Source organism: Equus quagga, chromosome 10 (assembly GCF_021613505.1).
Source record: "Equus quagga isolate Etosha38 chromosome 10, UCLA_HA_Equagga_1.0, whole genome shotgun sequence".
NCBI lineage: Eukaryota > Metazoa > Chordata > Mammalia > Perissodactyla > Equidae > Equus > Equus quagga.
Window position 1 is genome coordinate 115,786,539 of NC_060276.1, and position 15,748 is coordinate 115,802,286.

Here is a 15,748-nt window from a genome sequence, read left to right on the forward strand (position 1 = left end):
CCCTCCACTTGGCCACGTTGCAAAAGGGTAAAGTTGGCAACCTTGACTTGTCTTCCTTTTCACTAGCCTGGCTTCGACAGTTAACCATTCTAAAATATTTGTACTGAGTTGGAGTGAGGAAATTTTCAGAGACCTAAGAGTTTCAAGGGCACCTATTTGAATGTTAATGAAAGGAAGGGAGCGAGGGAAGAGTGAAGGAAGGAAGGAAGAGAGGAAGGGAGGTAGAGAGGAAGGGAGAGGAAGGAAAGGGGGAGAAAGGATGAGAGAAGAAGCAAAGAAAAGAATCTGTTGCTGGTGGTGACAGACCTACCAGAGATAAGCCCCCACAGTAGAGCCGCCCACATGTCCATCTGAGCGTGCCTGGTTTTAAATGGCCATCTCCAATAAAACCCCAGGACCAGATGGCTTTCCTGGGGAATTCTACCAAACTTTCAGAGAGGATTTAATACCTATCCTTTTCAAGCTTTTCCAAAAAATTAGGGAAGATGGAACACTTCCTAACACATTCTATGAGGCCAACATCACGCTGATCCCAAAACCTGACAAGGACACCACGAAAAAAGAGAACTACAGGCCAATATCACTGATGAACATAGATGCAAAAATTCTAAACAAAATTTTGGCAACCAGAATTCAACAATTCATCAAAAGAATCATACATCAGGATCAGGTGGGATTCATACCAGGGACACAGGGATGGTTCAACACCTGCAAATCAATCAACGTGATACACTACATCAACAAACTGAGGAATAAAAACCACATGATCGTCTCAATAGATGCAGAGAAGGCATTTGACAAGATCCAACAGCCATTTATGATAAAAAAAAACTCTGAACAAAATGGGCACAGAAGGAAACTACCTCAACATAATAAAGGCCATATACGACAAACCCATAGCCAACATCATACTCAATGGGCAAAAACTGAAAACCCCATCCCCCTGAAAACAGGAACGAGACAGGGATGCCCTCTATCACCACTCTTATTTAACATAGCACTGGAGGTCCTGGCCAGAGCAATCAGGCAAGAAAAAGGAATAAAAGGAATCCAAATAGGGAGGGAAGAAGTGAAACTCTCGCTGTTTGCAGACGACATGATCTTACATATAGAAAACCCCAAAGAATCCATTGGAAAACTGTTAGAAGTAATCAACAACTACAGCAAAGTTGCAGGGTATAAAATCAATTTGCATAAATCAGTAGCATTTCTATACTCCAGTAATGAACCAACAGAATACAATACCATTCACAATCGCAACAAAAAGAATAAAATACCTTGGGGTAAATTTAACTAAGGAAGTGAAGGACATATATAATGAAAATTACAAGGCCTTTCTGAGAGAATTGGATGATGACATAAGGAGATGGAAAGACATTCCATGTACATGGATTGGAAGAATAAACATAGTTAAAATGTCCGTTCTACCTAAAGCAATCTACAGATTCAACGCCATCCCAATCAGAATCCCAATGACATTCTTCACAGAATTAGAACAAAGAATCCTAAAATTCACATGGGGCAACAAAAGACCCCGAATTGCTAAAGCAATCCTGAGAAAAAAGAACAAAACGGGAGGCATCACAATCCCTGACTTCAAAACATACTACAAAGCTACAGTAATCAAAACAGCATGGTACTGGTACAAAAACAGGTGCACAGATCAATGGAACAGAATTGAAAGCCCAGAAATAAAACCACACATCTATGGACAGCTTATCTTTGACAAAGGAGCTGAGGGCATACAATGGAGAAAAGAAAGTCTTTTCAACAAATGGTGCTGGGAAAACTGGAAAGCCACATGTAAAAGAATGAAAATTGACCATTCTTTTTCACCATTCACTAAAATAAACTCAAAATGGATTAAAGACCTAAAGGTGAGACCTGAAACCATAAGGCTTCTGGAAGAAAATGTAGGCAGTACACTCTTTGACATCAGTATTAAAAGAATCTTTTCGGGCACCATGCCTTCTCAGAGAAGGGAAACAATAGAAAGAATAAACAAATGGGACTTCATCAGATTAAAGAGCTTCTTCAAGGCAAATGAAAACAGGATTGAAACAAAAAAACAACCCACTAACTGGGAAAAAATATTTACAAGTCATATATCTGACAAAGGCTTAATATCCATAATATATAAAGAACTCTCGCAACTCAACCACAAAACATCAAACAACCCAATCAAAAAATGGGCTGGAGACATGAACAGACATTTCTCCAAAGAAGATATGCTGATGGCCAATAGGCACATGAAAAGATGCTCATCATCGCTGATCATCAGGGAAATGCAAATCAAAACTACACTAAGATATCACCTTACACCCGTTAGAATGACAAAAATATCCAAAACTAATAGCAACAAATGTTGGAGAGGTTGCGGAGAAAAAGGAACCCTCATACACTGCTGGTGGGAATGCAAACTGGTGCAGCCACTATGGAAAACAGTATGGAGATTCCTCAAAAAACTAAAAATAGAACTACCATACGATCCAGCCATCCCACTACTGGGTATTTATCCAAAGAGCTTGAAGTCAGCAATCCCAAAAGTCCTGTGCACCCCAATGTTTATTGCAGCACTGTTTACAATAGCCAAGACGTGGAAGCAACCTAAGTGTCCAGCAACAGACGAATGGATAAAGAAGATGCGGTACGTATATACAATGGAATACTACTCAGCTGAAAAACAGAACAAAATCATTCCATTTGCAATAACATGGATGGACCTTGAGAGAATTATGTTAAGTGAAATAAGCCAGCGAGAGAAAGATAATCTGTGTATGACTCCACTCATATGAGGAATTTAAAATTATGGACTAAGAACAGTTTAGTGGATACCAGGGGAAAGGTGGGGTGGGGGGTGGGCACAAAGGGTGAAGTGGTGCACCTACAACATGACTGACAAACATTAATGTACAACTGAAATTTCACAAGATTGTAACCTATCAATAACTCAATAAAAACAAATTTTAAAATAAATAAATAAATAAATGGCCATCTACAGCTGGAAGAATTGTGGTCTGACTCCTTCAACCAAGACCAAGCTTAAATGCCAAGTTCATAGCCCCTAATGTCTCACTCCTAGCCCACTAACTGTCATCAGGGTTGCTACTTGTTAAAATAGTGTTTCATAAAGAAAAAAATTATACGTGTGTGTGTATATATATATATATATATAAAACCTGAATACACAGAGTCTGGTGCCTTACACAAATAATTTATGCCCATTTTCCTCATAAGGAGTTAATATGGTTCACACTACCACAATTTTTCTCTTTTCATGTTATTATCAATTAATCAATTATCAATCTTGATAATTTTTGCATAATCAGTCAATGCCCTATTTTCACTGATGGCTAGAACAGTTGAATCCTTTTCTCACCTGAGAGAGGCATGTGATGTGGGATGTTCACTGGACGAAGAGGAAGGCCATTCAATCCTGGTTCCAACTCAGCCACAAACCTTTGGTAACTCACACATGCTCCCGGGGCCTCCATCATCTCTTCTGTAAACTGTGTTGGGAGAGCCTCACTCCTTAAAGTCTGGTCTGTGGATCAGCAGCATCTGCATCACCTGGAAGCTTGCTAGAAATGCGGGATATTGGGCCCCACCCCAGACCTGCTGACTCAGTATCTGATTTTAACAAGACCTCGGAGATTCGAGTGCGTGGAAAAGTTGGTGAGGCCCTGGTGTAGATTGCTTCTGTGAGTACAAGGGCACTTCACCTGGGGCTCTCTGTACAGCCTGGGTCAGACTCCTCCCTCAGCAGTTCTCAGTTCTCGCTGAACATTAGAATCATTTGGGGGAGCTTTTAAAATTCTGATGCCTAGACCAGTTAGATTCGAATCTCTGGTAGTGCAGGCCAAACGAGTGTACCGTTTAGATCTCCCCAGGTGATTCCAATATGCAACCCTGGTTGAGAACCTTGGCCTAAATATACCTCCCCATCTTGGGCGCCCTGTAGCTCATTTTCTCTTGTGGTCATTACCCTACCACGCGTGCTTTCTCCATTCCCCGGGAGTAACAACCGAACTTGATCCCTTCTGTTCTGACCACTCTCTTTGGCACAAATGGCTGCAGAGAGAAGACAATGACAGTAGCACTGTTGTCAGCCACCGAGCTGCAGGGATTTGGCATTCACTCTCAGGATCTGGGATTTTGGTTTAGGGGCAGCCAACCGATATTTGCTATAAAATTACTAAGAATGGAACCACCACCAGTAACAATACCCATTTATTAAGCACCTCTGGGCTCTGAGCACTATAGAATGAAAGAAGTGGAATGATCATGCATCCTTGCTTATTTCCATACACACCTCCCCTGTCTTGAGCACTCAGAAGAGATCAGCAGAAGTGGAAGGAGAGAGAGAGAAGTCCTAACGAGATCAAAATGGAGGCCATTCTTACAGCTGCCTGGTGAAGATGGTTGATGAACGGGACCTGGAGATGGGCAACAGAACCTCAGAGAGTCGTTTTTATAGTTGCATTTGGCTGTGCACTGCACATCCTTCTTTCACATTCCTCAAGTCCTGGGTTAATGAACTCCATCATGGATTGTTATATGCAGACTATGGTGTGGTAGGCAGAGTAATGGCCCCCAAAGATGTCCATATCCTAATCCCCGAAACCTGAGAAGGCGTTACCTTAGACGGCAAAGGGGATTTTGCAGATGTGATATAGTTAAGGATCTTGAGATGGGGAGATTAGCCAGGATTATCCAAATGGGCCCAATGTAATCACAAGGGTCCTTACACCAGGAAAGCAGGAGAGTCAGAGAAGTAGAAGGAGAAGTGATGATGGGAGCAGAGTTTGGAGTGATGCCATTGCTGCTGGAAGGGAGCCAATAAGCCAAGGAAGCGGAAAAGGCAAGGAAGGGATTCTTCTCCAGAGCTTCCAGAAGGAACTAGCCCTGCCAACACCTTGATTTTAGAAGCATTTTTGGACTTCTGACCTCCAGAACTGTAAGATAATTTGTTTATGTTGTTTCATGCCACTAAGTTTGTGGCAATTTGTTACCGCAGTCACAGGAGACTAATACACCAGGAACAAGAGCAGCCTTCCTATCACAGTCAAGATTCCTCAGCCCACAGGGGCAAAACCAGGCTCCTGGCCACTCTGACAGAGTCCCATGTTAGGAACGTGTCACTCATTGGGATGCGCTGCAGGTGACACCCAGACCACGGCCCACTGTGCCTGCAGAGGCTCTCCCTGAGAGAGCTCCCTCACCAAAAGGAAGGACACTCGCTCCCTGCACCCACCCTCGACCACTTCTCTTATTTTTATAACTAACAACCGCCACTGTCATAAAAGTTCAGCCTTCCCAATTTTTCTGAGCATTTAAAGTATTTTAAGAAAAATAGAGTATTATTTTGCCACGGAACCCTTTGCAATAGATTTACATAATCCACACCACCAGGGAAGCTATCAATTTTAATCAGATGTTGCAACAATTAGTTCATCTGTAAGGTCTGAAGAATTAATGTTGCTGTCTATGTGAGGACAATTATATATCTATTCAATGACATCATAATAATACTCCATCACTATCCTACAACTTTCTAAGCATTCCATCAGGCTTGACAAACTTTGTTAAAGGTTCACTCTAGCTTTTGGTGTATAAGTAGCCATAGGCGGGCTTTCGCTAGGAGCATGAGATCTTTCATTTTGGATGTCCCAATGATCCTGTCAACTGCCATGTTGTTTTTCCAACAACAACCAAGTCTCCAATTCTCCACCTCAACTGGGTGTCCTGCAATTTAATTCAATTGAGACACTACCCAGAGTTAGCAGAGACCCCACACATTAAGGGCTTAGTCCCACAAGACTGCCTGCACTTCAGACACCAGCCACAAATGGGGTCCCCAGCCTACCCACACTTCTGCCTGGCCAACTACAAATTCGAAGGTTCTCACGACCCGCCCCCCACTCAGGTTCGATAATTCACTAGAACAACTCACAGGAAAGCACTATACTTATGATTACAGTTTACTATAAAAGATACAAATGGACAGCCAGATGAAGAGGCACATAGGGTGAGGTCCAGAAGGATCCTGAGCACAGGACTTCTGTCCCCGTGGAGTTGGGGTGTGCCATCCTCCTAGTACATGGCTATACTCACCAACCAGGAGCTCCTCCAAACCTCATCGTTCAGTTTTTTTGCAAGGTTTCATTATATAGGCATGATTGATAAAATCATTGGCCATTGTGATTGAACTCAATCTCCAGCTCCACTCCCCTCCCTGGACATTGGGGGTGGGGCTGAAATTTCTAACCCTTCAGTCATGTTGTTGGTTTTTCTGGCCACCATCTCCCATCATGAAGCTATCTAGTCCTGCCCCCTTCATGAGTCACCTCAGTATGATAAACTCAGGTATGGTTGAAAGGGGCTCGTTATGAACAACAAAAGGCAATCCTATCACTCGGGAGATTACGAGGGTTTTAGGAGTTCTGTGCCAGGAACCAGGGACAAAGATAAATTATATTTTTTATTATACCATAACCACCCAGGGCAGAAGCCAGATCCAGTCTAAAATTTGGTTCCTTAGTAGGCAGTAATAGGAACACCCTGCTTCAGGTAGAGGTACCACCTCCATTGGGGGGGACCATAAGACAGAGAGCAGTGGTTCTCAGCCTGCCCCTTCATCCCCTGGAAGAATCTAGCAATATCTACAGATATTTTTGGTTTTCCATACTGAGGCGGGGTGTTACTGGCCTCTAGTGGGTAGAGGCCAGGGATGCTGTTCAACAGCCTACAATGCACAGTATGGCCCCCTACAATAAAGAATGATCCAGCCCCAAATGTCAATAGTGCTGCGGTGCAGAAACCCTGATACAGAGTGTAGGAACCAGGTAGTGAGGCGTTCAGGCAAGGCCAGAGAGTTTTTGCAGACTTCTGGAGCTGGAAGGAAGCTTTCTCAGACAAGGAGACAATGGTTACACAGGAGTTAGCTAGGCTTGCTGAGCTGTGCTGTTGTCGTACATGTTGCATTTTTGCGTTCACATCACTTTAGCTCTCCTGGGATTTAGTCAAGTCCTTTCTGAGCTGCAATTCTGTTTTTCCCCGTATTTTATTGCTTTCTTACTATTAAATGTATTCAGCGTAAAGCCTTTCTTGCCTCTGTCAAGGGGAACAAAGGCGGGGACGGATGTCCCCTGTGGGATAGCAGTTTTCCCAAGGAAAGCAAGATGGCGGTGAGTGTGGAAATCAGGGGAGAGAATCCCAGGGGGAAGAAGCAACTCAGGGTGAACAGATTCAGGGGCGCCTCGTCCACCAGCCAGTTCCTCTCGAGATCTCCTTTATAGGACAAACCCCACAGAAGTTGGGGGCTTTGTTGAAGAGAGGCTAGTCCTTTCCATGTGTGGAGGATATTACCACCAAAGTTGTGGACCAGAAAGAAACTTTTTGGAGGTGGCATCTAGAATGGCCTACAGTCTAAGCACAGAGAAGGTCTGTTTTCACTTGTAAGCCCTGGAGAACAGGGCCTGTGCCTTTTGCTTGCTTCGTATAACATTTAGCACTGAGCAACCATAGGTGGGGGCTTCATGAATGCCACTGAAAGACAGTGGGGAGGTTATTGTCTTTTTAAGTTTCACCTGGGGCATGGGTTCTTTGTCAGCAAAAGTTCATGTCAGAGAACTCTGAGTAGGTAGATAGCATCCCAGGGGTGGTTCGGGCTCCTGCTGTAGCAATATTAAATAGTACTCAGACTGCCCAGCTTCTTAAAGGTGAAGACGCTGGGTTTGAAGGATCAGATGGAAGCTCAACTCTGCGCAGCACCAGCCGTGGGTGCGGACGGGGCTCCTATGGAAGAGTGCCCAGGGTTACACAATGCATTTTAAAAGTATGAGGCATGGGCTCTGCTCATGAGGAGCTCTCGGTTGTGGGAGTGAGACCTAAATACATGACAAGGAAAATACTCCTCAAAGAGGTAAGTGAGAACGCAACGCCAAGGAAAGTCGTAGATGTTTGAGGGTTTTTTTCCCTTTGGTGGTCAACATTTGAATCCCTCCAGGGCACTGAGCTAACAGGAATTTCCAGGGAATCAGCATGTTTCTGTTGCCCATTAGTCAGAGTTGGAGCTTGACGGGGAGGAGGAGTTAAACAGAATTTGAGCTGAGCTGACCTGGAGGTAAGTCCAGTGGGAGTCCAAGTCCAGCCTGTGTTTGGTTCTCCCACGTCCTGAGTGTATTCTCAGCAACAAGCTAAATACCAATTTTGCTCCCAACTTGTGATAAGGGAAGTAGAAGACTCTGGAGTCCTCCCTCCACAGCAAGAAAGGAAATTATGACCAACACCGTGAACCCAGGGGAACTGTACTGATTGGAATCACCATTGAAGACTTGAAAGATGCAGGGAGGGACTTCCCATCCATCTCCACCAAACTTTGCATTGTAACGGGTCAAAAGAGAGATGGGTCATGGAAAGTCGGACGGTGATGACGACTGAGGCTGCTGCTCTAGATGAGGTCTCCTTACTGGGAAAACTCAAGATCGTACAGAAGCACCTTACCTGTAGCTACTGGCTACCTTTTACAACATCATGGTACCCTACACTTTGCTCCTTGTGCCACATTCCAGCCCTATACCTGTCTAAGGGACGCCGTTATGACATCAGCCAGCACACCAGGAACTGCTCTTCGTTCTTTCTTGAAGATCCAGATTGTAATCTAGTGTCATTTCCTTCCAGCCTAAAGAACTGCTGTTGGCATTTCTTATATATGGCAGGTCTGCTAGCAAAGAATTCTCTCAGTTCATCTGAAAATGTTTCCGTTTCTCTTCATTTTTGAAGGGTAGTGTTGCTGGAATTGTTTCCAGATTTGCACCTACAGGTGGTGGCCCCGACTAGAGGATCTGCTTGTCTGGGACTTCACAGTAGTTACTCAGGGTTATTGCTTCCAGGTAATATTTGTCATTATAATTATTTCTGCCACAATCAATACCAACCCATGTATCTCTTTGATGAAATGATACAATGTTTCCTTAAGTAAATTTACATTTTAAAAAGTGAGTCAATTCAAAGAAAAGGATTTAGTAAAGAAAAATATAGGTGGGACAGAGAGGTGGCACAAATCTGAAGTTTGTAGGGAATGACTGATAACACATTATAATCTGCCAAGTGTTTCAAATTGAGGAATAGTGCTACCCAGGGCCAGGACCTCTGAGTGCCACTGCAAAGTTCCAGATAAGCAGCTCCTCTAGTCTGGGTGACCCCGGAGAGCTGCAAGTCTAGAAACTAGAACCGTAGGACTGATGGGCTCTTAGAGGACACAACCAATCCTTTTGCTTTAGGAAAAAGTGGGAGCCAGGTTGTTTCAAGTGACCTGTCCGAAGTCACACAGTTAGCAATTACCCAAGCAAGGATTAGAACTCAGGTCTCCTGCCAGTTCACCCCTGTCCAGCACCTCCCTACATTCCACCCTAAGCTCCTGTCCAGCCTTCTAGACAAAGACTTGCCAGGTCTACATTTGTCTAAGAGACATAGCTAGCTCACCAACACCCACAGCAGGCTAGTAATGGAATTTCCAGCCTGGAGATGACACCTGGAGCCAGCATGTCCAATATCTGTACGGGGCTGAAACATACAGGAAGCAGGAGGTGGAAAGAAATGCACATGGCTCATGAGCTGAAAACATTCATTAACCCTGAAACCGTGACTGGTTTTGAAAGAATGAGCTTGTAGGTTACATTAGCACAAAAAAAACTACTTTTAACAAATATTAGCTAAGAATCTATATGCAAAGATATCTTTTTTTTAAGGTGCATGAATTTTATGATGTCACATTTGTCTATGTTTGATGATTCATTTCTTACAGCGAATATAGGCCAAAAAAAGAAAATAGGACAGATTATGATGTACTCTAGGGGCCAAAATAAACTCCTTGGATGAGAGACCAGTGGGCTCGACATCATTAAATATTTTTGTCTCTGAAACTGAGGCCTCGAACATACAGTGACTTGGCACATGGTCCACATCCTACAGAGGGAATGGAGAGAGAGAAAGACCTTTCCAATGGTGAATGGCTGTGCCCAGCTCAGCTTTGGGAGAGCCAGGCTGTGATGACCTTTTCCAATTTGAGAAGGTCAGGCAGTCTGTCTCAGGCTACCTGTGGCTTATCATGAATAAATTGTGCCCAAGAGAGAATGTATTCCAAGCTCGTGCCGGTCTTGCAGAAGACATCAGCTTCCACAGCTGTTGTAGAAGGTGTTAATATTTCTTCCATTTTAGACGCAGAATCGGAATGAGCTGAACACATTCATTAGATGTGGTCAGAGAGCAGCAGATGCCGACACGTGTAATTTGGCAGCTGTACAGACCAGGAACTAGAAGGTGCTATTTCCCATAAGTAAAATAATGGGTCATTAGTCCCTGGCAAGTGAAAGCCTATTACTCAGAATTTATGAAATGATAATTCTATTTATCACAGGGATATGATGACTCATTATTTTCCCACCCAGAAAGAAAGCAAGTTTTTCCTTTCCTGTGATTTCCATTGAACATGTTTTTGATTGCAAGGTCAACTGAAGAGGATCTGTTTCCCTTTTTATCATCTACAGGTATGTCTCACTTTGTGCAATAGGCAGAGTGCAGAAAAATTATGAATGCATTAAATTTCTGCATATGGAGGAATATTTTAAGCCCCCGATGAGAACGAACAACTTGAATGCAATTTGTGGCAGGTGATTGTCTGCTTCATTGCTAAGCCCTTGTTCTTTCACACTGGTCATAACGTTTCAGAGGTAGCGCCCATTTCTTGCAGGCTGCCTCAAACTCTTTTGCCACGCATAAGAATGAAAAACTGAATAAGGGCATGCAGTCACTAATTTTTGGTCTCATACAGAAATGAAGACTTTAGCACAAGAACATATGACAAGTCACAACCTATTTTTTAGTTTTGCAAGCTTTTAAGATTCTATTTTCTAAGGTAAACACTGCGTTATCTGGGCAAGTAAAAGGGCAAAGGTTGGTAAAGCCTTCCAATTAACTGTGCATTAAAATTCCCCATTGTATTTACGAAGACGTAGGAATATCCCCAGAGGGCTTCGGGGCCTGCGGCAAGTCACACGGGATAACTGAGTCCCCTAGTACTGAAATATATTTCCTCAGGCGAAACTGGGTTAAAATGAACTTCAAAGCCCCCTCAGATCAAGAGAAACCAGAGCCGAAATGTCAGGATCAGAAGGAGATAAAATTGTGATTAAAATAAAAGACGTCATCACAAGATAGGAAAACTCACAAAGGGCAGTATTCAATTATTTGCTGCAAATGATTACTGCGCCTCTCCTCACTGCGCCGGAGGGTGGGGATTCAACAAGGAAATAGTCACTGCCGCGTGCTCCAAGAAACTCACACAATCACAATGGAAATGTACGCTCATGTGCAACGCAAACAAGTCTCTGAGTGCTGACAAGGGTGGGGGGTCATGGAGGGCTTCACAGGGGTAGGCATCCAAATTCCTATTTTAAAAATATTCATGTCCTTTAAAAAAACCCAAATAAAAATGTCTGTGTGCATATATGTGGATGCATATATACACTTCTAAAGCTGTGAATTATAAAATCCTTGGGTAAATTTGACTTCAAACTTATTCTGCAGCCAAATTTGGTTCTCCTCATATTCTTTGGATCATACATTTGCAGCTCCTCTTAAAAATATGATACAGCCACTTTTCCATTCTGTGTTTACACCACTTCAGGTTCTAAGTTCTGGTAGAGAAAACCAAGCTAACGGGAATTATGAAGTTCATGGACACGTCATATAACATGATAATTAAGTATAGCTTTCTCTTTCAAAGTTACCCACCTTTTTAACTGGGACTGGAGATAGGATGTTAAGCGGGTAGCTTCTTCCAGCTGCATAAGCAGACAATTTCTTTTTTCCTGAAGCAGAATCCTGTAGGTAAGAAAATAGTCCACTGGTGGATCTCAAAGATAGCGGGTGTATTTTCCTAACGAGAAATTCAACTATAAATTCCCCCGAATTGATTTAAGTTTGAATGACTGAATTTTAAAAAGCACATCTAGGTCATAAACACCAAGATGACAGAGGCTGTTTCTGTCTTGCCTGAAAATGTACTCTCAGCACCCTGAACAGTGCCTGATACACTGTAGAAGGTCAATAGATGGGGGAGTGGATGGATGGATGAATAGGTGGGGGGGTGGGTGGATAGGTAGATAGGTGGGTGGGTGGAAGAAAGGAAGGAAGGAAGGGAGGAAGGAAAGAAGGAAGGAAAGAGGGATGATAAGCAAATCCTGAGTATAACGTCCTTTGGTCAAACGAACTAAAAGTTCTGATCAACTCCTTAAAGAGTAGTACCTGGAAGTTACAGCACAACCCTACAGCACATTCTTTGGAGTTTGTGGTAAATATTTGTTTAACTTAATATTAAAATGGATATAATTCTCTTTCCACAGCCTGGTTCATCTTTTCTCAATGGATCCTTTTATTAACTTCACGAAGTCCCCGGTTAAGGAATCCCTCTGGTTAAGTCATAAATTGATAGATGAATTGAACAAGCTCTAGCAGGCTGTTGAAATCAAGACAAGCATGCTCAGAGTGCGGGCAAAACGGGTGAGCAACAGCCCTTGCATGTTTATCTCCATCAGGTTTATTTCTGTCCAGATGTGCCCCATTTCGCGTCTGCTTTTTTGTGTGTGGGGGGCCATCTCTGCTGTTATTTGTACCTGGAGGTCATCACACTGTCTAGAGTGAGTGCTAAATCATTTCTCAAGAAAAGGACACTAAGAGCAGAAAGAGGAGTCTTTCAAATGCAACTTGATTGATCTTTGTCCTCAGATAGTGGTTTCTGACTTAATGATAAGGAACTTCTTTCTCTTTCTATTGAGTGGCAACTGAATTCCCTTTCGCAACACGCAGTGGTCTATTCATTGATTTACTGCAACTGTCAAGATGCACCGAAGCTTTCTGCACTTAGCCACTTCCTTTGACCTCTGGGGGAGACATTAGGGGTAAGGCAAGGGCTCCTCCTCATCGCTTCCTCATCCTCTCAAAGGATGACGTCCCCCCATGCCCAGCATTAACTCAGTCAATAAACCTTTAAAGTCTGCAACCTTACTGAGGCACTGTTCTACGCCCAGGCAATGTATGATCACTCCCTTGAAAGAGTCTGTAGCCTAAGATAGGGAACAGAGAGGTAAGTGAATAACTACTTTCATTCAGAAAACTTTTGTTAAAGAAATATTTGCGAAGGCTCAAGTATGAGCATGCGAAAGTGCTCACTGCATGCCCCTGAGCATAACAGACTTTCTCAGACCTCTTTGAAAGCCATGTCTCCACTGTTGTAACTGAAAACACAATGAGGGGCCTGCCTGGTGGGATAGTGATTAAGTTCACACACTCCACTTTGGTAGCCTGAGATTCACAGGTTCGGATCCCCGGTGTGGACCTGCATACCACTCATCAAGCCATGCTGTGGTGGCATCTCACATACAAATAGAGGAAGGTGGGTACAGATGTTAGCTTAGGGAGAATTTTCCTCACCAAAAAAAAACCCCCAAAAGCCAATAATGAACCGGGAGGCTTTACAATTCTTTCCATAATCAATCAGCACTTCACACTTAGAATCCCTCCTTTTTGGGTGATGTATTGCTGTGTAACAAGCCACTCCCAAACTTAGTGGCTTAAACCAGCAACAATTGATTTTTTCTCATGATTCTGTGAGTTGACTGGGCTCAGCTAGTGGTCCTTCTGAGCCATCTGAGCCATTGGCATTGGCTGGCATCATTCACTCAGCTGTATTCAGCTGGCACCTGTGCTGGCTGGAAGCGTCAAGAAGCCTTCACTCACATCTGGTGCCTAAGTGGGCTCTCCACGTGGTTGCCTTGGGCTTTCTCATGGCATGGGGGTCTCAGGATAATGAGACCTCTTAAATGGCAGCTGGCTTCTGAGAGGGAGGATGTTAAAGCAGCCATTTCTCTTAAGGCCTGGGCTCAAAGTCCCAGAATGTCATATCCTCGACATTCTATTGGCCAAAGCAAGTCACAAGGCCACAATTCAGATACCAAGGGAAGGGAAATAAACTCCACCCCTTGATGGGTGGAGCAGCATACAGGGAGGAGAGGAATTGATGGCAGCCATCACTGGAGATTACCTACCCCACTCCCTAAAACAGAATAAATTCCCCCTTTGGCCTAGGGTCGTCATTACACCATTAATAATGTTTTCAATACTGTGTGACAGGTGACATAAGAAAGGTATGTTTTGTGACAGGTCTCAGCCTATGGATAGAAATGCCTGGGGGCACTCACCTGGGCCTTGGCGAGCTTCCCACAGACATCTCCCCTTTCCAAACCCATGTTACCACTGGACTGACTCTTTGGGTCTTATGATTGCTAGATGCCCTTCAGCAATAACCATTAGGAAACCGAAGAAAAAAGAGTTTATTACTTACAGGCCCTGGAGTGTACAAGGCACACGGGGGGCCAGCCACACAGTGAGGTCTCAGGTAGAGAGAGAGAGAGAGTGCTTGCACGTGCACAGGGGTCGGGGTTGGCTTATATTGGGGTCGAGGGTGGGGGCCAAGGTTTTCCCGGGCTCACTCTTTATTGGTGAATTTCAAACGTAAGAGCAGGAATTTAAAGCCTGGGAGGAGAAAAAAATGCAGCCCAAATGGTCAGTCATTGAAATCAACCAGGATCTCTAAAACAAAGGAGCCTCAAGGAGGGGAGGTGGCCTGGCTCTTTAGTCGAGTGGCTGGCAACGTGTTTATTTGAGATAGCCCTCTTGAAGTGGATGCCTCTTTGAAATGGATGCCTCAGCAATCCAAGTGTAAGTCAGGCACTTGCATTACAAAAAGAAAAGGCAACTGTCAGGGCTTACACTACAAAGTAAAAATTTGTTACCATGTTATCAGAAAAGAGGAAATAATCAACACTACTTTTGGAAGGATGCATCTAGAAATTCTTCACAAAGGTGGGAAACCTTTGGGGCAACCCTCAAACCCTTGAGCTTCAGCAGAAGTGTTTAGGGCACACAAGGGGCTTCACACAGTGCACATTTCTTAGCGTAGAATAAACTGTGATTGGCTGAGAGGTTTGTGTTAGCCAGGGTAGGTTACCTACTGCAGCAAACAACTCCCAGATCTCAGTGGCCTCACACTTTAAAGGCTTATTTCTCATACATATCACAGTTCAACGCAGCCCATCAGGTAGGCTCTGCTCCACACAGCCATCCAAAGACCCAGGCTCCATCTATCTAGCGGCTCAAACATCCCGGGTGGGGGGGGGGGTCTAAAGTCCTCTACTGGATGCTCGGCATGAGGTCATCCCTCAGGGAAAGAGAAAGTATGGAGACTCACACGGAAACTGTTGATGGGCCGGGCCTGGAGATGGCTGACAACACATGCCCCATCTAACTGTAAGGAATTCTGGGAAATGTCAAGCTGTGTGCCCTAGAAAGAAGGGAAAGTTTGGTGATCAACTAGTCAGGCTCTGCCATAAATGCTTATTAACTCATCCCTACCTTTCTAAAATGTAAATGCTCTCTGTTATAAAAGAAATGCTTCATTTGTATTTAATGCTTGTTAGCAGCCATTTTAGAAGAACTGGCTATAAAATACAGTTCTGAAGAAATATCTGGGTAGTATCCTGTGAAGAGCTTTAGAGACCCTAAGCTCTGAAAGATATGACAGAAACTCCATCCATATCCAACCCCCTTTCCTAATGTCAACCTAAACAAAAACAGTACTAAGCCAAAAGAATTAACGTAAGGAAGTCCAACAAATTTCTGATTTTTC